We start from the raw sequence: 20,223 nt of genomic DNA on the forward strand, positions 1-20,223 counted from the left end.
TGAAATGACGGATTTTAGCCGGGTCTGTGCAGCGGCCAGCACTGAGCTTAACTGCAGTTCTCTTGCTCGCAGTGCTGAGGCTGGTACACACATCTCGCTACTTCTGTGAGGCTGCATCAGCATCCGAAAATACCCACTGTGTTGGATTTACGGCCTCTGCAAAATATTAGCAGCCTCCTGATGCATCTGGTTGCCGAGGGCCATAAACTTCCAAAGCAAAAATATTTTTTATCCTCGCATTAAGAAATGAAGGGTGAGAGGTATCTCTAGAGAGAACTTGTTCCTGGTGCAGGTCAAACACCAGAGGTCAAACACTGGAGCTGTGGCTGAAGCACTGAGGTCTCTGGCATCTCCTCCTGGGCTCCAAGGTGCCGGCACTTCCCTGGATGTGGAGTTTGGTGAGTGGAGGAGGGACGGGATGACCGGAGGTGCTGGATGTGGCGGTGCCGGATGCCACTGCGAGCGGGTGACACCAGGGCGGCGCGGTCGGAACGCCGCGCGCTCCCGCTTGCTCGCAGCCCGGCGCGGTGTGCAGGAGCCCCAGTGGCACCCGGGGAGCCGCTCTCCCTCCCGGCAGCGTCAGCCGTGACTCACTGCCACCACCGCCGTGACACGTCCCCTCCGCCGGATCAGCTGGGGCCGATTCACGTGGGTGGTGGCGACGGTGACCGCGCGGCGCGAGGTCTCTTTGTGGCCCTGTGCCCAGGCCATGGAAACACGGGAACAGCGGGATTTGCCGGCTGCTAATGGGCTGCAGGTGCTGCAGGGCCGTCCTGCCAGCGCTGCCATCTCGGGGTTGCATTCGTGCAGGTTGGGAGGCTGGCAGAGACTGCCCAGTGCTGCAGCCCAGATGTTGCAGCCCAGATGTTGCAGTCCAGATGTCGTGGTGCAGGGAAAGCTGCAGGTCTCCAGGAACAGCAGATATTCCCTCATTCCACAATAAGCTAAAGGTGAGGTGCAAACACGGGGTCACTGACTGGGCAAGAAGAGGTTACAAACACCCTGTCTACCTCTCCGGGGACCCTCCCAAGGCTCAGGCTGTTCATGGGTTCATATTTGGAGACTTTTCCAGCTGCACTACATCATCTACACTCCAGAACACACCAATTTAATTACCCAGGCCCTTTCTGGTGCGCTCTCTGAAAGCCACGATGAAAGCCGTGCATGCACAAAGCAGGGGAATTCGCACTTCTTGCAAGGAAGAATTGCAAGCCGCTGGCTTTGAACTGCATTTTGTCAGCTTTGAAAAGATAATGAGCACTTGTGAAGATTAAGGAAGTAAATGTGAGCATTGATGAAATCAAAAAGCAGCAAGCAGCTTTTACTAATGCGGTTTTACCAAACACTCTTGAATTTGAACAAAAGAATGGGAATAGAAAACAATATTAAAGTGAGCTAATCACTTTGTACACAGTTTCCCTATTGGATCCGGATACAAGCCAAAATGCGAGAAAGCTCACAAAAATCAGTAAGGTTGCTAAAGAGATGATAAGACCACAAATTACTACAGCATCCAAAAGCTCTAGCTTTACATGCGCCATTAGCATGAAGCCAGTTGGTCATAGGAAAAGTTCTGCCTGTTGCTTGTGACACCGGAGTGTTGCAGGTGGTAGCTGCTGGCCCGGGCGATGCCTTTCCTGGGTGCTGCAGGAAGAGCCTGGATTTATTGGGTTGCAGCTTGCAGGTTAATGCCATTTTTTGCCGAGACTTTTCCTGGCTGCAAGACTGCGTTTTGGACTCCATTCCTCCACAGATCGCTTGCAGGAGTGACTCCAAGGAGAGAACGCAGATCTTTCCTTGGTGAGAAAGGGAGCAGCTTTGGTCACATGCACCGTGCGTGTGTTTGCACACCTGGCTGCCGGCGGCGATGGGAACGCGCCGGAGCCGCTTCCCGCACAGCTGGAGCCAACCCCTGGAGAGGGGGAACATCCGCACGCTCCCGCCGGGAACCGGCGTCACGCGGAGACAGCTTCCCATCCTGGGGAAAATCTTCCAGATTTCACACTTTTCTCTCCCACCTTAGTCCAAAGTGGGGGGAAATGAAAATCTCAGCCCTTCTATTCCGAACAGAGCTCCATAAATCACGTGGCCTTGCAGGCAAAAGAGGTTCCTTTAAGGTCTTTGTTTAGATTTTTGTTCTAAATTTACAGTTTTTGCTGGCTTGAAATAAAATTTGCATAGTTGCTTATATACAATATTTTTCCTTCTCTAGATTTTAATTTTAGCTAACGTTAAATATGCATAACGAAGTAATTGAAATGTCGGAGTCCTAGATTAAGCTCCTCCACTGGGATGAAATTAAAAGGCTTCTGCTCCCATCCCGGCCTCGAAGAGCGCGGCGGGAATGTTTTCTGACAGCGGCAAAGCCAGAATTACAGGTTGGGCTCCCGGTTTGTGTGCATGACTAACACCAGGCAAAGCAGGAGCAGCTGGAGCTGTTACAGGATGAAGACAAGAAGCGAGGAGGGAGATGTGATTTATTTTGTGTTATTTATTTTATTTTCCTCCGTCTGTCCTGGAGGAAAATCTCCTTTCCAGCTCGTTGGGCCCCACAGCTCTCACAGGGCTCCTCTGCCCTTTCCTCCTTCCAATCGCAGTCACTCCAGGGCAACATTTCCCATTTCCTTCCTTTGGCTGGACCTGGAAAGGGACAATATAAGCAAGAATAGACTTACTCTAAGCAGATATAAAGTCCTCAGGTCTGCAGCACATTGCTAAAGTTATCCAATAAATTGCTCTCGGAGTATTTATGGGTGTGAGACGGATTTGCGAGGTCCTGCTGGCTTTTCCCGTGAGATTTCCTCCATGCAAGGCTCTTCCTTCCCTCCCTCCCCCAGGTAACTCCTTCCCGCTGCAGCAGAACTGCAAATGCAACCACATCTGATGGGAATTGAGAAGGTAAAATTAAAAAAAAAAAAACGGAGCCATTTTCAGGCTTTTTGGAATACACCAGGTGGGCGGCAGGAAGGACGGGGACGGCAGCGGGGACCCAGCCAGCTCCAGATGTGTCCCCAGACGGTGGCGCTGGGGCCCTTTGCAGCAGCCCAGGGTGGTTTTAACAAAATCAGCCAGGAGGCAACAAAAGCTCTTTGTCCCGCCCTGCTTTTTTTTTTTTTTTCCCCTCTTTTTCTGTTTTTTCTTTTTTTTTTTTTTGCAGCCCGTGAGCCCTTGGGCTGAAGGGGACTCCCCTAAACAAGGACATATCAAAGGCACAATGAATAAAAAAATAGGAATTTTGGGGAACATGGCCATAGATTAAAAAAAGTGGGAAAACTATCACGTCTGGCAGAAATTGCCTTGGTTTTTACTCCGGCACTGCCATCGTGCTACGGACAAACCTACAGCAGCCTCCATCGTTTTGATCCTTTCTCCCTTATTGCAAGAGCCGGGACGCTGGTGGCCTTCGCTGGTGGCTTCCAGCCCTGTGGCTCTTGGGGCTGCTTCACCTAAGCCTGGGCTCACCCCTGCCGACGCCAGGCTCCATGTGGCCGCACCATTCCCAAATGCAGGAATGCAGGAATGCAGGAAGCCCCCGGGCTCACCTGCACGGATACTGCAGAAACGCTGCAAGGCAAAATCAATTCTAAGTGGATTAACTCTTACGAGTTCAACTCGGTTTTCTTGAGTATATATCACAGAGTGACTTAACTAGATTAACTCCTGGGAGTTTTGCTCTGTATACCCGGAGTGTCATGGAATAGAGGAAATCTGGTTTTGTGCAATCTCTTGGGATGCTGAAGAACCAGCCAGTGGCTGTTGCAGAGGGTTTGCTGCCCTGCTGAACGCGGGGGCACCAAGAAACCCTGGAGCCTGCAGCACGGAGCCGCTCACGTCCCTCCACGGCGTGGAAACGCGGGACGGGATCATCGGGCCTGGCACATTGCACCCCTCACAGTGAAATCACCCCATGGCCGTGCACACGTGGAGATGTGGAGCTTTTTTGCTCTCTCTCTGCATTGCATCTTTGAAGATGAAGCAATCAAAAAAGCCCAACCAAGATCACTGAAGGCAAAGTCTTGCCTGCCCGGGAGCTGGGAAGCTGCTGCTGCAGAATAAGCAGCATTTTAATATTCAAAGAAAACACAGAGATAAAAATATCATTTTATGTAAAAAAATCATTGCATGTGAAACTATCATTGCACGTGAAAATATCAGTGCATGCAACACACCAGGGCACATCTGCTTCCATGAGTCACTTCTAACCACAGGCAGTTTCTTTTGGAAGGAGCGGGACTCCAATGTTCTGTTTGTGAAACTTCAGCACATGGGCTGAGCAGCAGGAGAAACAACTCCAAAATCACCTAAATATAAGCAGACACAGAAAAGTATTTATTTGCCATGAAACAGGAAGCAGAAATTTACTGTCATCTGAAAGGGAATGGCATCCACCACTGAACTCTAAAAATTGCCCAGTGCTTATTTTTGTCAACCAATTTCTCCTAGGGAATCATGAAGGGCAAACATCTTGGGACAAGAACAACTGCAAAGACAAACTGCGATCTTTGAAATCACAGAGGATATTTTAAAAGACCCCAAATGTAGCTGTCAAGTGGTCACAAGTTGCTGGATTTTAATGGATTTCAATTTCCCCTTGGATCCTTTCAGACTCTCCCTGCAGTGAGCAGCTTCACAGCAACCTGGAGGCTTGGAAACCTGTTATGCAGTGAGGTTGCTTATGGTTTAAGTGTATTTTCTAGATACAAATTGAAGTCTTTGTACAGCGAGCAGGTTGATGAAATGCGTGTGCACGTGAGGAGGAAGAGGATGGCTGCGATGGCTCCGTTCTTCCGGGTGCAGAGCTCCTCCGAGGAGCTGTCCCTGTGGACGAGCACTCCTGTTCCTCTGAATTAAGTTTAAATAAACTGAATTAAAGAGCATCTTCCTGAGCCCTTGCAGAGAAACAATCCAGCAGAGAAAACAGAAGCTGGGGGAAGCAGTTAGTGACTGCTCTGGAGCAGCCTGGCCGCGAAGGCTGCGTCTTCCTCCTGATTTTACACTCTTGGTTTTGCACCTTTCCTTGTACCATGAGCAGTTATTCTGCAAGATGTAAGTAGCTGAGAACAGAGCAACAGCTTTGTCTCATCTAGAGCAGAGGCAATAACTACAGAGCATTAAGCAAGCAAAAATACTCCTGGAAATAATAAGCAAAACTGATGAGACGCATTCGTGTCTGCAAATACAAGTAGGACACATGGGCTCTGCAAGGGGCTATCGAGGCCATAAGTGAAAAAATGCAACAAATCAGCTTGAAAATAATTTATTAAAATAAAGAAAAATTGTAACCTAATTTAGGAGGTAATAACCTGACCGCATATTTATGTGTCTGCTAAAATGCAAAGAGACAGAGCATCCCACTTGGTATAGATACAATCAGTTGTTTCAGAAGGGTGATGGTGCACATGCTATATGGGGAAATTAAAGTTGGATTTTAATGCTTTTCCACTTAGCTGCAGGCTATAATTCAATTAAAATTCATATGCACCATATTAATGTGCAATCCCTCCCCACCCCTGGGGAGCTGCGTAATAGGAAGCAAGAGGCAGCCCGGCCACCCGCCCACAACGCGGAGCATCAGCAGCACCACGAGCCAGAGGAGAACCCGCTGGGAATGTCCCACATCTTTCCTTCTCCTGCAAAGGCCATGGATTTGCAATGCAGAGCTGGATGTGGCCCTGGAGCAACACGCACTGACTCCTTGTGCAAGGAGGTGGAGCAGGGGGTTGGTGGCGAGGCCTCGAGACGGAGCAGCAGGAAGGATGGAAGTGATAATTCCCGCTTAATGAGACTCCTCATTGCTTTTCTGAACAGGTGGACTCTTTGGGGAGTCATCTCGCTGGGGCAGGATGCACAGGCTAGCCAGGAAGCAGCAAAAAAAAAAAAAAGAAAAGGAAAACAAAAAAGGATGATGCAAATCCCTCCTTTTGTTACGTACTAAGAAAAGGTTAAATCCCTGCGTACTTTTGGCTGGCACTGCAGCACGGCTCGGAGCAGCCGGCAGCTTTGTTCTGCTTTGGACGCTCATTTTGCGGGGGTGAGGGGTTGCTGCTGTGCACTGCACGTCAGCCCAACAGTGCGATGAGCTTGGGGCCATTCTCAGCCCTCACAGTGATGCCGAGTGCAACAGAATTTGGTTGTCCCCTGCTCGGGGACCTCCTGCTCAAGCCACCCCAGACTATCCCATTGCTCTGCATGTGCTGCCCCAAACCTCTGGGAGTTTTCTCTCTCCTGGCTCTTCGGGCAGCGGCTATCGCACCTATCTAGAGACTGTTTAATATCATATTCCTAATGAATCCCATTCCAATTTATTTTGCATTTGCCTTAGGCATCATAACTGAACAGCGTATTTTTTGACTCAGAGGGGTGTTGTTTTGGCTCAGAGCAGTTGCAGAGCAATTGGAAATGGTGGAAGGAGAAACTGCAGCTGCCAGCCCCAGGCAGGGCTCGGCTGGACAAGACTTCCAGATTTTGCTTGGAAGGATTTCCTCCTCTGCACTGTGCAAAGACTGTGCACACCATAATAATAAATATATAGAGATATGGAAATCTATTTTAGATCTCTCTTTATATAGATAAATATATTTTATATCTCTCTATATAGATAAAACTTACTATTTTTGTAATATCTTTATATAATAATCTACTGAAAATGTAAACGCACCTTGAGCATTTATGTCATTCAGAAGTGAAAGGACAGACTCTCTTTCTTCTCCTCCTCTGTTTTATTACAATTAATTCTGTTGCCTTGTCTGCCACATCTGTGGAAAGTATCAGAGGACAAAGGAGAAGGAAATGAGGTGGTCCTTGGCCAAGAGGTGTGATTTGCTGTTTTCACAGCTATAACAAGTGTGACAACGAAACTTGTCAGGTGTCACGGGACAGAAATCACTCAGGTAGGTGTGCTGGGAAATTATCGTTTTTCCTAACTGTGCCCAACTCAGCAAGAAAGTTGAGTTCTGGTAAAGTCAGATGGGATTTCATTTACAAGCCTCCTTCCAAAACTATCCACACATCACTATCCTGTGAGCTGCTTTCGGGCAATGCTTTTCCCATTGGAAAAACTTTGCATTTGCATTCAAGGGGGATGGGAGCTGAAATCGTGTGCAAGGAGTAGAAAACTTTGAGGTTGGTGGCTTTTCTGGGATTTTCTGTTTTATCTTCATTCTCTAAGGACACAGAGCTCCACATTCTTCAAGCATGTGGAGCTTGCATAGCTAGTGGCTTTTGCTCATGCACCCTCTATGTGGCAACGCGTTTCATGGAGATGGGCTAGAAATAGTGAAACCACAATATTATAACCTGATTGCTCTTGTTCATCCCCAAACACGCTTCACTCGGTGAGAATCTGGGATTTTTGTAGCTGATCTGGTGCAAGGAGCTCAGGACATTTCTCTTCTGGTAGGTGCCGTGTTGTATTTTCGCTTGTGCATTTTACCTTCCTTGTGCCATTTGCCCTGGCTGAACAGGTGTCTCTCAAATTCCCCACTGTCCCCTCTGATCCCACAAAACTTACCTTGCAATTTCTGTCTGCATGTAGGTGAAATATTCCAGTCTTGCTAAACCGTCAGAATAATATTTTTTGTTTGCCCTCCTAAGAAAATATCCTCTTGCTGGCCATAAAGGCAAGGGCATGCACTTTTAGTGCAGCTGCATCTTGTAATCGAGGATTTAAATCTGTCCAGCGTCTGCAGTAAAATACCCTGTTAGGAGATAGGCTGTTTTCATTAGATTGCACCGATATCATGTGCCCGCTGCAGCACTTCAGTGGTGCAAGCCCATTTTACGACCATTTGTTTATCTCTGAAGAAATAACGGAGCAAATAAACAGTTGGTTATTGCTCCTGCAGTCTAGTTCAGCCATACTAGACGTACCTAAATCTGTGATTTTGTTCTGCCTCCGAGGAGGAGAACATAGGAATTCAATATGTGCTCTATTGCTTTTGGGGAGATCATGATGAGGGGCTGCATTGCATCCCGCAGCAACTTCAAATGTAGTTTTGATGTATGAATCCTGCAAATAAAAAGAGGATAGTTCTGTATGGGTCCCAGGACTAGGTTTTAGAAGTGGAGCATGTACCAAGCTTTACCATGGGATCAGCTCAGCTGACTCATGGCAAACTTTCCAATCCCTGGCCGTTACTAAATTTGCTCCATTTGGAGCCATTTAGCTATTCTTGCTTGGAGATAAATTTGGTAATGTGTTTCCTGGTGGTAATCAATAATTTATCTTATATTCACTGCGATCTTCAACTGGAAGTGAACCTAGAGCCAGATAGCTTGGCAAAATTTGCTTCTTCTCAGTTGTGATATTAAAATCACCTGTGACGGAGGTCTCTATCTTGGTTTGATATTGTAGCGATTTTGGATAGTCTGATAAGGGATCATTCCAAGGTCTTCTGCTGGAGCACATTCCTCATCCACCCCAAGGAGGGGAGCAGGATGGCCCATAACCACGGGCTGCGTTCGCCAACTTCATTCCTGGCAAGCGAAGGGAGGCCGAGCTCAGCGTTCCCTCTTTAGGATCCCTCTGCCAACAGTTTTATGGCTCAAAAGCAAGATGATTTTCCAGAAGTTTGAGAAAAAAAGGGTATTATTATTTTTTTAATTCCTCTTGTTATCAAAGCTGACCTGCAGTCCCACATGAGGAATTAATATTTGTTGCCAGTGGGGAACTAAAGCAGATAAGCATGCAACGATGCTGTGTCTAGCCTGGAGAATATGCAGCCCACAGAGATGAAAATATTTCTATGCAGTGACTAGTGATTTTTCTGCAAAAAATAAATGAAGTTGCTGCTCAAACATGAAGAATAATGAGGTCTTGCAGAAGACATTGATTATGGTTTTGTTGACTGTTTGAACTTGCATATGGTAAATGAGAATGTAATTATTTAGTGAATCATAAAGCAACCCCATGCTGGCACATGAGGCTCAATGCCTTGGAAGTTTTGCTGTATAGACATTTCAGAAAAAAAAAAAAAAGCACCATTGGTGGGAGTGATATTAAAAGATGTATTGTAGTCCATTGTAGAAACATGTAGAGTTGAAGCCAAGTACTGTATTTTGCTCTTTTCCTTTGACATTTATTGGAACCATTGCCTTGCTTGCACTTACTTCACTTACAGCTTAGCAGTGAAAAAGAAATACATTTGCCTATTTTTTTTCTCTAAGATGGTAAAAGTCAGATAAAAGTGCTGGAAAAGGGAATGTGAAGATATAAATTTGGCTTAAAAAAATCAGGCGACCAAGACCTCAGCATTCCAGAAGACCCAACTCAAACTGTAAATTCCCTCCCTTCTTCTGACTCTCTAAAGCAAGGATACAGAATTAAGAAAGAGCATGATGTAGGTAAACAGTACAACTCAAAAATGAAGCAATTCTGCCGTATATAAACATATACCTCAAAGAGGTATAGACACATTCTGGGCAGTGAAAGCAATGACTGAGCGTCTTAGCCAAACTTCACTAACTTATGCAAAGCCTGGATGACACAACAGATAAGATTTACTGCCATTTGTGAAAAACCATAACTCATTTAGCAATCCTTGTCACTTGTGAGCTAAAAAAATCATTAAAATGTCAGTGATACCTTTACTTGATTTCTTCATGTTGTCAGTTATTGGAGCACTGGACGATATGAAAACATAAGGAGCGTATTTAGGTTGGATCCTGTCTTTGTAGCTGCTACACTAAATTTTGCAACAATTCTAAATTCCCAGTGCACTTAAACCTCAGTTTGCACTGATATCCTCCCTTCTGGCTTAACCTTACTTACTCACTCTGCTCCCTGCAGTAGTTTTCTCCAATTTTTCCAGCTTTCCTTCCACTTCTTTCACATTTCTTTGCAGACTCAGAAGGTTTTGATCAATTGTGCATTGAACGCTTCTGCTTTTTTTTTTCCACACATGATGAATTTTAATGCTCAGCGGCCGCAACCATTCCCCCGTCCTACATATTTTAACATTTTGACTGCGTCTCTCTAGCGAAATGCTTCATTTACATCGGAATCGTTTCTTGGAGAACAGCGGTGATGCTCATACTGAGTCGTTCCACATCCTGGTACGTCTTTTGCCATCGAGGCAAGCGCAGACTGTCAAAACAGTGACTCTCTGTTGTCCCAACAAATGTCGTTTCCCTGGCGGGAGACTGCACAGGCAGCAAAAAGAGACGAGATGTTAAAAAATGCAATGAAAAGTGCAAACTTTAGCCTATTTGTAGATACCCTGTGATTTGCTGTGGGTTGCAGAGGGTCGCACATTCACGGTTAGGTCACAGCTCCCTGCGGATGTTTCTCCATGCTGGTGGGTACCCGACACGACAGTGCTGGGATGGGAATTGCTTGGACACGGTCCCCACGTCAGAACCTCGCCATGGGCACAGACAGGTCCAAAGCCCTGCAAGGTCAGTAGAGTTTGGTACTGGCTCATGCAAGGGGCTGTTTTCGGGGACAGAAGTAGGAAAATGTATACAGAAATGCTTTATTCTGCAAGTGAGACAGCGAATTTCTTGTCAGTCTGAGTATGGGGATGAGCTGGCTCCCTGGCCTTGACTTTGCTTTTGTTGATGTTAACGATGTGAAGGAAATAGAAGTGAACCTGAAACTATCCCAAGCAACAACTGTTGGGATTGTTTATCCTGGATCTCTTTCTCGCCCGGGCAGATGATGCGCTGCCTTCGACAAGCCACCTTGGAAAACCCCAAGGTCAACCGCAAATTTAAAAGTAATTGCCATTCATATTAATAATTGCAAAAATAATGATTTATATAGAAGGAAACTCGTTTGCAGACTAATTAAAGGGGGCTCCTGGAGTAAGTCTTGCCGCGTTGCTCCCTGCAAGGCCAAACGACTTTGCGCTGCCGCCCTGCGCAGGGGTAAAGAAGAGCAGGGGGCGGAGAAGGGGGCGGAGCGAGGGGCGGAGCAGGGGCGGAGCGGAGCAGCCAGACAGGCGCCCCGCCCATCCTCCCCTCGCGCCCCGCCCATCCTCCCCTCGCGCCCCGCCCCTTACTCACAAGCCACGCCCCTTTAAGTAGGCCCCGCCTCCGCCCCGCCTCTCCCGGCGCGCTCGCGGCGGCGCCTGCGCGCGGGCCGCCATGTTGGCGCGGACGGTGACGCGCGGCGGCGGGAGGCGGCGCCGGGCGGGCGCGGGGAGCGGGGCCGCTCCCGGGCCGCGCGCGCGGCGCTTCGGGGACGCTGCGGAGCGGGGCCCGCGGCCGGCGCCGGGCGGGCGGGCAGCCGCGACCCGCAGGTGAGTGCGGCGTCGGGGGGGACACGCGCGGGACGCTGCCCCCGGCGGGGTCCCCCGTGTCCCGCGGGGCCTGCGGGACCGGGGCGGCCGTGATCCGCGGCGGGCGGCAGCGCTGCCGGCTGGGGCGGCTGCTCCCGAGGGCGCTCCGGGGAGAGGAACCGGTTGCGGGGGACGCGGGAAGAGCCCCCCGTTTGCAAGGGGGGGACACAAGGGACAAGTGCCCCGTTTGGAAGGAGGGGACAAGGGACAAGTGCCCCGTTTGGAAGGAGGGGACAAGGGACAAGTGCCCCGTTTGGAAGGAGGGGACAAGGGACAAATACCCCGTTTGGAAGGGGGGACACAAGAGACAAGTGCCCCTTTTGGAAGTGGGGAGGGCAAGGGACAAGTGCCCCGTTTGCAATGGGGGGGAGAAGGGGAGCGCCCCGTTTGCAAGGGAGGGACGGGGGACGAGTGCCCCGTTTGCAAGGGGGGAACAAGGGGAGCACCTCGTTTGCAAGGGAGGGATGGGGGACAAGTGCCACGTTTGCAATGGGGGGTACAAATGCCCCGTTTGCAAGGGAGGGCAAGCAAAGAGTGCCCGTTTTTAAGGGAGGGGGTGCCCCTTTCCCGAGGGAAGGTGCTGTGTCCCCTTGGGCTGGGGGACGAGGCGGATGTCCCGTGCCCTTCCCTTGGGACGGGGAGGGCGCTACGCTTGCTGCCCCCCAAGGGGAGAAAAGGGAGGTTGCTCTTTGCAAAGGGAAGTGACCCCCGCTTTGCAAGGGGCTGCCCTGGGTGCAGGGGGGTCCTTGTGCCCACGGATGTGGGGTGCCGTGGGGCTGGGGGCGCCGGGAGAGGGGCCGGGGCAGCAGTGAGCGGTGGTGGGGGCAGCGGCTGCGCTGCCTCTGGTCTCCTTCCCAAAAAGCGTCCCCAGGTCGCCCTTTCCAGGCGTCGCTTTGTGGCCATCGTCACCGTTTTCCTTCTTTTCCCCCAACGCTTTCTGCTCCTCCGCGTTCATTGTTCCACGGTCTTTAAATAGGGCGGCTGAGTTTGGGATGCAGGAAGGCATCTGAGGGATTAGTCTGCGATGCAGCCTCCAGCAGTGGGTGTTACTGCAGGCTGCGATCAACTTGCGAGTTCTCTTTACCTTATTCACGTGAAAACTTAGGCCAAGCTCGGTTTTGACTAGGAGCTTCCCAGGACTCTTCCTTCTCCTCCGAAGAAGCCTGAGGTTGACTCGAGAGCTCTGCAGCTCTTTATGGACACCCCTGTGCAGCTCGGGAGCTCCGAGGTGCATGTCCAGGTTCACATCCAGGTGCTCGTCGTGTTTCTGCTTCATGCAGCTCCTCTGCCTCCGTGTTCGGCACCGCTGCTGGCTGGGACCTGCATCGGAAATATCCCCCTTCTTCAGGACGCCTCCTGCATTTGCATGGAGTCTTCCCTATCCTTCCCCAGCGAGCTGTGCCCGGAGATAATGCTAACGAAGGACCTCCAGGGCACTCTCCCCACTGCTCCGGTTTCGTGGCGGAGCCTGTTCTGCAGTGCAGTCCCCATTAGTGCACTCGGATGCTCTGCAGAGGCAGCGAAAAGTTCAGGTAATAGCTAGAACTAAACGATGTCTTCAGTGCTCTTTGGTCGCTTTGATTCTGTGAGTTTTCAAACTGTTTCTAAACATTTTCCCTTGCTTACAAAGTGCAAAAAAAAATCGCGGGGAGCTGCCAGCACAAATTATCGTGCTGCTGTGCTTCAAAGCAGCAGGGCTGTTTTTAGTGAGCGTTGGCTTGATACCAGGTATCAAAAATGAGTTTAAGTGGCTTTGCCCCAGCCAGCTTTATTATTATTATTATTATAAAGGAGCTTTTGCTCCTTTATAATTCCCTCAGCTGGAAGTCATCTGGGGCACTAGTGCCCCTCTACCTGGGTTGTAGTGACAATGGTGACGTGGGGAAGGCTGTGGCTGTCCTGCCACAGCTTCTGGTGGTCCCACGCTGTGGAGCAGGTGGGCAAGCTCACCCGGCTCGGGGCAAACCAGCGTGCACCGTCCTGCTGATCCAGTCTGCAGTGTGGTCCCACAAATGATAGGTGAGTGCGACCAGGGGAGAAGATGGAGCACGGGGAGCATCGCAACCAGCGTGTGGGGAACTGGCTTGCCGTGCTGGTTGAGGTGGAGCGAAAAGGGAGCGTTTTCAGCTGGTGTCAGCTGAAGGCATCGAGATCCCCAGGGAACCCTTCATTGGGCTCTAAGGGGGCTGGAGGAAGAAGCAGAACGGAGCTGCTGCAGAAGGGACCTTCCTGCTGCTGCTTTGAACTGCCTAAAATCACAGGGGGATTGGGCATGCGGAGTGAAACTTGTTTCTCTCTGAACACCAGTAACTTTTAAATATTTCTTCTGTTTTTTTTTTTCCTGTTTTACAGTCAGCTGAAGAAAATGTAGAAAGCATTTAATTCTTGGAGTTCATGTAAAGCAACTCTCAGACTATCTAGTGTTTCTCCATGAAATACGATGCTCGTGTATGGCTCTGGGACAGCGGGGATCAAGCCCAGGAGGTCTGGATCTAAAAGCAAAGGCTCTGCTGTCTGCACTAAAAGTTCCACCAATGCCTCCTCGAGGGCTGTGTGTTCTCGGTGTGGTCCAGTTATTACGAAGGGCTAATTAGCCTACAGGGAGACCTGCTGGTCGAGGCTCCACGTGAATTTGCAGCGTGTTCTGCTAGAAATGTTTCTGCTAGAGTTACTGTGTCGCCTCCACAAACACAGCAGTCAAAGCTGTCAAAACTGCTGCTCTTCCTCATAGTTGTTTTATTGCTGAAATAGCTGTGATGCTTAGTCCTTTTTTTTCATAACTTTTAGGTGATATCTTTGCTGGCAAAGCTTCCTACAAAGTTGTGTCAAGGTAAAATGGAACAAATGGAGCAATTGGGAGTGTTTGAATTGAGCGCCGGCTGCCTTGGGAAAGGTGTTCAGTGTTTGGCCATTTTGCTATTATCAGTAGTACAAAACTTTCCTAATGACTCTTATTAGCTTACGAAAGTCAACTTAATTTAGGCCCTAGGCTAGATTCTCATGGCCAGTGCCCTTATCGCAGATCTAAAGTCTATGTGGGTATCCGGGTGAGTGGGAGGTAAGAGCTTAAATGAACGGGGCAGCGCATGTTCTGCTTTCACTCCAGCATTCCTACTTTAAGGATTGGGGGGTCTTTTTTTCTTTTTTTGAATTCTTTTTTTGAGTTTTGTATTGCATTGTTGAAATACTGGGTGGAAACATTTTAATTCTATTTTTAACTGTTCATTAGGTTTCCTATTTTTTTCAGGGTAGAACTTTATTAAAAACCTAGTCTGGAAGGAATATTTCGTAGTATATTTGCGATCCCTAAGCAAAGTGTCTTTGAAAAACTAGGAAGTAAGCAAGTAGTGTTAAATAATCACGAGGAGAAAAGGCGTAATCAGTATCAGAGATTTGACCTGCTGTTTTTGTTGGAGTTACTTGCATAAAGGCAAACTTATTTATGCAGTGCCTGCAGAAGTTCCATGCTGTGGTGGCTGTTTCGGGGTGAGAGCTCAGCGTATAGTGAAATCAGGGCTGTTTAATATCCTGTTTATCAAACCTCTGATAAGTTGACTGGGGCTGCAGGTACCTTGATGTGAGATATGGGGCATTGCTCTGGGAGACTTAATTGTGGTGACAGGGGAATTTCAGAGGTGCATTTATGAAGGCAGCCTTTGGATTAAGAGGTGGTGATGGAGGGTCTGTCTGAATGCACGAAGAGTTTGCAAGCTGGGACAAAATTCCAATTTAATTCTTTTTTTCAACTATTTCAGAAGAAAATGCAAAAGCTTTCATACGGTCAGTGAAACAGCCTGTTCTGTAATGAAGTTGATATCTTCCCTGCCTATTTGGAGAAGCTATTTTTAACTGAATCAGGTATATTAAGTTTCTGGATAATGCAGCAACTGCTGATTTGTGGTGTTAATCAGTGTTTTTGCTTTAAACTCGCTGTGAGAAATATGTCATTTTGTTTCCTTTAGTGGAAGCAGTACTTTGGTAAATACTAATGTCGCTCCCCACGTGATTCCTCAGGGCTTTTGTTTTAAGCTCTTTGTGCCTCGTGCAGCTGCTCTTGGCCTCCTCTGAGGTTGTAAAATCTGGGGGATTTGCTGGGCACTGCCAATACAGTCTCCATTTTTAAAGCTGTTCTGCTTGTTTCCTTTCGGTAGGACATGCTTAAAATGTGTGAATGCTTATGTAGGGGTAAAAGAACATTGTAAGCAGAAGTTTTGTTGTCAGAGCAGTTCTTAAATATTTTGTCTTATCCTGAAGTTGTTGAAATCTTTTAAGTGAAAGATCTCTTCTGGTTTCTGGCTTAAATTTATCAGTCTTGCAGGTGCCATGTGCCTGTTTGAGCTGCCAAATTTATACGTGTTCTGCTGCTCCTTTTGGAGGGCCTGAGCACACAGGGGTGCATGTGGAAGGATATCAACAGCACAAAACTGCTCAGGGTTTTTATATAGGTCTGGAGGGACCAGAGATGGGAGTCCCTGTGGACAGTCCAGGTGGTTCAAAGCCTGTGAGATCTCCTGTAGTGTTGGCCCAAAGCTTCAGCTTGGGCTTGGGAAGGTGAAGGTGGGAGCCTGTCCCATCTCTGAGGACCTGCAGTTACTTTAACAGGTATCGCAGTGCTTGGCGTATCGCAGTGTGTTAGATCCTTTGCGAATTTAAATTTCTGTCTTGGTAGGGGAGCGTAGAAAAGATTTTGTTCCCTTGTTCTTGGTGAGTAATATAAACTGAGCAGGCCGATTTTGTCCTTCTGTATCCCTCAGAGCTGGTAGACCAGGGTTTAGCCACACGACGAATGAGAACCGTGTGTGCTCTGAGCCAGCGTGATTGCACTTCCACCGGGTCAGCTGCAGTCGCGTCTGAGGAAGATGGGTCCCGTGTTATGAGAAAAATAAGATACAAGCTTGGAGTTTTGCAGGGATTAATCATTAAATGTTGGGAGGTAATTCTGCAGATCCGATAAAGCAAGGCTGTACAGGTGAAGTTCAGTCTGTCTCCTTTCTCGTGGTTGCTTTCTAGGACCTCGGTGTGAGCGGTCTGTTTTGCTGGTCTCAAATTATGTTTCATTTAACATCGTGGGAACTTGGATTCCTCTGAATAACTGACCTTATCTGATAATGCTAATGTATGATGTGAAATATCTAGCAGGATGTTAAGATGATCTAAAATACCCAGTGTTTTTTTTTTGCTGTACTAGCACAAAAATTGAATTTTTAAAATTGAATCTATTTCTATAGTGTACATTGACATAGTGTATTTTCTGTATATTTAAGTAAATCAATAAGAAATAAATGTTAAGCTTTTGTTTCTTTTAAATTTTAAGCATAAACCTGCCAAGGCCTGAAAGGGAACTGTATGATTCCCACTTGGAGGGCCAAATCTGCTGGCAGGGACTTGGGGACAGCAGGGGGACGGTGCTGCCCTGCGCTGCTGCAGGCTCCGCTGCTCCTGTGATTGCAGGGTGATCGCTTTGATGCTGCTTATCTCATGGGAACGAGCCCACTCACTAACGCTCTCATTTAACCAGGTAACTCGCCCTGGGGCTGCACCGGGCTGCCCTCCCAAGCAGAGGTGGGAACTGGAGCTGCGTGGAGGGGAAGCGGGACTTCCACATGGGATGGAGCCCCCAGCTCCACCTCGCGTGGAGGGGAAGCAGGACTTCGACATGGGATGGAGCACCCCGCTCCACCTCACGTGGAGGGGAAGCAGGACTTCGACATGGGATGGAGCCCCCAGCTCCACCTCACGTGGAGGGGAAGCAGGACTTCCACATGGGATGGAGCTCCCAGCTCCACCTCGCATGGAGGGGAAGCAGGACTTCGACATGGGATGGAGCTCCCAGCTCCACCTCACGTGGAGGGGAAGCAGGACTTCCACATGGGATGGAGCCCCCAGCTCCATCTCGCGTGGAGGGGAAGCAGGACTTCCACATGGGATGGAGCTCCCAGCTCCACCTCGCGTGGAGGGGAAGCAGGACTTCCACATGGGATGGAGCTCCCAGCTCCACCTCGCGTGGAGGGAACGGGCTGTTCTTGGATGCCTGGCTTGGCAGTGCCCAACTTGCTGAAGTACCTGCCGAGTTACGAAACAGGTTTGGTTCTGGGCTAGTTTTTTGCTGCCCACAGGTTTTGCATAGAGCAGAGGAAGTGACTCGTGTGCCCGTTATGTGAAGGAAGCCCTGAGTGGCCCTGGACTCCAGCAGGCCTGGCCTGGCAGCAGGATTTTGGCCTACTGTATATTTTTATCTCTTTTGTTTCAAGTTTATAGTGAAAGGTTTTTAATAAGTGCTCCTCAGCAAGGACCCATGCTGAGTATTTGCTGTATGATGCTTCACTCTCCATTAGCTTTGAGCCGTATCAAACTTGGACCTCGAAGAGCATGTTGAGGAGGGGCAGAAGGGCTAGTGGGCAGTTTGGGTCTCCAGGTGGGACTTGATACCACCTCTTCCTCTTGTGTCCTTAGTTTCCAGGCCAACAGCCTTGTTATATAAAGGAGAGGAGCAATGAGATGATGATGATACCATTTTCCATCAGTGAGTGGCAGAGTGTTATCCCATCCAGTGAGGCTGTGGATACCACTAACTGCGAGAGAGTCTGGCCCCTGCCTTTGCAAACAGGCTGATGCTTTTCAGGAACAGTTCAGTAGCTTAAATGTAAAGTGGAAAAATTGGAGGAATTTGCAGGAAGGCTACAAAGGAATCACGATCCAACTCCCCCAGCACCTCCTTGTTGCAAGGAGATAGCGACACTGAGTTTCCTTCCTGCCTTAATTTCAGTTTTCTTTGTTAGTGCAATGCTGCTGTTAATCTGTGTAACTGATGACACATTTGGTTGGTATAAAATTTTAGGGTGTCAAGCTTGCCGACTTTGAACGTTTTAAAAAGAAGATGGTAATCACTTATGGAGAAACTATATCACAGCTTTGTGTGATATCTATATCCAGGTCATGCTGTTGTTATCCTCTCGGATTTTTTCCTGCAAAACCGATGGTGCTGCTTAAGGGGGTGCGTTTTGGTGAGGATGCAGCATCTCCTGCTGGTGCTGGGTAAGAGCGTTTTGGGCAGGGAGGAGGTGGCTCTGGTGCCAAGAGCTGTCACCAGGCTGGTGAGCACTGCATGGCCAAGTGTCCCGTCCTCAACGGGGACTAAAAACGGGCCGGGTTGGATGCTCAACTTGTTTATTCATGGGTAAAAGTAACGGTAGGAGCGAGCGGGCCTGGAAGACGAGAAAGCCAAGAGAAGAGGTTGCGCGGCAACGCGCTGGGCTCGGGAATAAATAATGATGGAAAAAGAGAGGGGAGGAGGAAAGGGGTGCGTTGGAGGGAAAAACACTCTCTTAGTGTTGACTTTAGTGTTTCGGTGCCATCCCAGATGTGTGTAACAAGCCGGACGTTGTTCTTGTTGCTGGTGGCCTTTCATAAGGAGCTCTGCTGCGGCCTGTGTGTGTCACTGCAGGGCCCGACCGCTCTGCAGAGGTGCAGAAGGCCCTGGTGCCATGGGGATGGCAGGAACCCTGCGGCTGATGCAGGTTCAGGGGGCTCCTTCCAGCGGGGAGTGTTTCCTAGCGCCAGGACTTCTTGGTTTTCTTCCCCGGAATGGCTCTTGTATGTGATTCGCGAGGAAGACTCTTCCACATTGATGCTCCTTTAATTCTCAAACGTGGGGTGGCTGCCCATGTCCCTGTGTGTGTATACATAAAATCAAAACAACTTGATGCCTCTTAGAGAGGAATATTGAGAGGATGCAAATTTCCTGCAGTAAGACTGCAGTAGCCTCTTTAGTCTTCTGATACCATGATCACTTTGGTTAAGTTTGAATGCTGTGTAGCATCTCTTATTTCATTTCTCAGCAGTTTTTATTAGTTAACATGAAGCTTCCTACACGTTCTGTTGCCTGTAGGATTGTTCTGTTGTTTTTGCTGGAACAATGATTGCTCTTTGGGTCGGGAAGTGCTTGCACTGGAAAGCTGTTGTTAGCTTTTCTTGAGCTGTAGAAGTGACCCTTGCTGGTACTACTCGAGTACAAGCTGCTGAATTATCAGAGTTACACTGTAATTTTTCTGATTTCTGCTAGAAAACACAGAGGAAGTGAGAGCAGCCAGTGCTGCTGTTACCAGTTTTCTCAGTCTGATTTGGATTAGAATTATAAGAAAAGGGGGTGGAGGGAAACACCCTGCTGATTATTCTTTGTGGTTTTGGGTGACAGTTTTTTTTAATTGGCCATACAATAGCTATTCAGCACAAACATGAAAACAGTGTCTCCCAATTTGTGCTCTCCAGTGCTTCCTTCTCTGCAGTCCGATATCTCGGAGTGGGCTGTGAAATCCTGTTCCAAGCCTGTTGTTGCCTGGATTCTTCTTGCAGGTCCCTCCATGGAGCTTCCTGCCGTGGTAGCAACTGTGGGGTGAATTAATGAAAAGCTCCTTTGGTTTAGTGCAATGGTGCCAGGTTTTATTCCTGTTAAAATACAGTGGTTCACACACGTTCAGGGATTTACACAAGCTGGTGGCTCTGGGGAAATGCAGTGTTGATGAGATACAAAGAGACAGAAACTAAGTTTAAAAGCAAAAGTTACATCTAACTTTTTTATTTCCACACTGCTGTTGAACTGAAATTGATTTTTATTTGTGGTCTTGGAGAAGTGTATGTTATAAATACATAGTATATCTGGACGAGAGCAGGATGGGACAGATTTGTAGCAAGTTAAATGAGCTTTTTGTGTAAAAAGGGGGGAATTTTCAGTTTTCCACTCCAAGTGGAGGTAGAGCTCAAGGAGCTGCAGGAGGTAATAGTCAACTGTTCTGCAGATGCTGTACTTTGAGGTTTGTTCTAAATAAGAAAATCTGCAATGAATAATAGTGTGCAAGTGTGTGTGACAATTTTTTTTCCTTTTTCTGAACCTTGTTCTAGATGCCAGAATTAACCTGGACTACTTGGGAATGGCGAAATGTAGCCC

The 20,223-nt window shown here is 48.4% G+C and overlaps 1 long non-coding RNA gene across 1 annotated transcript; it reads left to right on the forward strand.

The window, feature by feature from the left end:
- Window positions 1-11,193: 11,193 nt before the first annotated feature.
- Window positions 11,194-20,223, forward strand: LOC148590808 (uncharacterized). Its single transcript, XR_015914239.1, has 2 exons — window positions 11,194-11,240; window positions 20,178-20,223. It is a non-coding gene; the product is annotated as an uncharacterized LOC148590808 (long non-coding RNA).

This window comes from Tinamus guttatus, unplaced genomic scaffold (assembly GCF_059628265.1).
Source record: "Tinamus guttatus ecotype Peru unplaced genomic scaffold, ASM5962826v1 Tinamus_guttatus_pri_ptg001087l, whole genome shotgun sequence".
Lineage (NCBI taxonomy): Eukaryota > Metazoa > Chordata > Aves > Tinamiformes > Tinamidae > Tinamus > Tinamus guttatus.